The following is a 2,029-nucleotide window of genomic DNA, read 5'->3' on the forward strand; positions in this document are numbered from 1 at the left end:
TAACCGTTTTCGAGAAAAACGCTAAAATAACATTGCTTGCATGTGATGAATACGAAATCATTTTAATTTATTTTCTACATTAAACATAGCATGCTTTGGAAACAAGCGCTTAGTTGCCTTGGAAACAAGTTTGTGGAGAATTAGTTTTGACAGATAGTAATTTTTGTGAAAATTTGTTGTTACGCTGATGGTGGTTAATGATAAATAATAAAAAAATAACGTCCTCAACAAATAAAGAATGGTTTACTAACAAAATCATAAGGTTAAAATACATACATTAAGTTACTAGAACAATACAAATACAAATTAAACATTCAACTCAAAGGTTTAAAAGTGACGTCCTTCCTCTTCAATGCATAAATGAATTATTCTTAACAAATTCCGACGAACTCTATGGAATATTCCTTCCTTTTGCTTAATTACCTCACAATTAGCAACGATTCTTTCTCTCAGTTCATCGACGCTATTCACAGTTGTCCTGTATACAAGCGTCTTCAGATAGCCCCAAAAAAAGAAATCGGTTGGGTTTAAGTCAGGGGATCTAGGGGCCCACTGTACAAAACCACCGCGTCCTAGGAATCCACCTTTCAGGAAAAGTTTCATTCAAGAATTCTCTGGCCGCTAAATTAAAATCCGGTGGCGCGCCATCTTGAAGCAGCCACATTGCATTTCTTAATCCGAGTGGTACATCTTCCAATAGAATAGGTAAGTTGTTTCTCAACAAATCCAAGTAAACTTCACCATTGAGTCTTTGTGGAAAGAAATGTGGCCCAATTAAGTAGTCCCTTACAAAACCGGCCCACACGTTGACGGAAAACGTATTTTGATAATTCTCCACAAACTTGTTTCCAAGGCAACTAAGCGCTTGTTTCCAAAGCATGCTATGTTTAATGTAGAAAATAAATTAAAATGATTTTGTATTCATCATATGTAAGCAATGTTATTTTAGCGTTTAGTATACCTTTTTTATGTCAAAAGGTTAGGAGAACAAAAATATTTAGTCAAAAGTCGCATAAAGTGTAGCACAAAAAAGATGGAACCATTCAAATCAAAATAAAGGCTCGTATGTGGCGTCCTCCACAAAATGCGAAAAAACGGTGGGCAAATTCATAATCCTCGTCCCGAAAAAAACCCATATACGAAATTACGTCAAAATATTATGAGTGTGGCAAAAGGTATTGCAAAAAAACTGCAAATAAAATTTAAGTTTAACACCCTGTAACTCCGTTAATAATCAGTTTTGGAAAAAATGTTATAGAAAGAGGTAGGATTTATTTTCGGTCTAGAATTATCCCCTGATTTTTTTGCTCATCATTTCCGGACACCCTGTATANATTGCAAAAAAACTGCAAATAAAATTTAACTTTAACACCCTGTAACTCCGTTAATAATCAGTTTTGGAAAAAATGTTATAGAAAGAGGTAGGATTTATTTTCGGTCTAGAATTATCCCCTGATTTTTTTGCTCATCATTTCCGGACACCCTGTATAATACAAAATTTTTGTCTCTCGTAAAATGTAAATGTGTTATGGATAACGAGTACATCAAATTATTCGATGTTAAATGTAAAAATATAAGATGTAAAAGAATGTCGTTATAATATTTGCAAGTTTCATCTTCAGATGTTTTTTTTTTCATTTTGTGTTTTTCGTTAGCTATACGAGTAGTGTCATTTTAAATAGGTAGGTACTACACTTATTGTGTAAGTGACATAATAAGGTATACGAAAAACACATTCAATTATAAAACGTGGTGAATACCGTATTCAGAATATGTTAAGGTGGCCATATTCCCGGCCGAGAAATAGTGAAATTTCTGGCGTTTTTAGGTACTGAAATCTTTGAAAGTAAAACGTGTAGAACAAATGTAAGCACAAAAATAAAATCCTTGATGTTTTGTTTATTCATTGTTACCATTTAAATTTACTCAAATAAAATAATAACTAAAAAAAAGCGTTTGTAAAACATGCGTTTGCTGTTATTCTAACCCCACATTTTAAGAATTATTGTTTACTTTTATTAAATAAAAG

At 32.5% G+C, this 2,029-nt stretch overlaps 1 protein-coding gene across 1 annotated transcript in view; it reads right to left on the reverse strand.

Moving 5' to 3' along the window:
- LOC108910352 overlaps positions 1-2,029 on the reverse strand; it is a 47,376-nt gene that overhangs the window by 38,323 nt on the left and 7,024 nt on the right. The window lies entirely within an intron of this gene.

Source organism: Anoplophora glabripennis, unplaced genomic scaffold (assembly GCF_000390285.2).
Source record: "Anoplophora glabripennis isolate ALB-LARVAE unplaced genomic scaffold, Agla_2.0 scaffold349, whole genome shotgun sequence".
Classification (NCBI taxonomy): Eukaryota; Metazoa; Arthropoda; class Insecta; order Coleoptera; family Cerambycidae; genus Anoplophora; species Anoplophora glabripennis.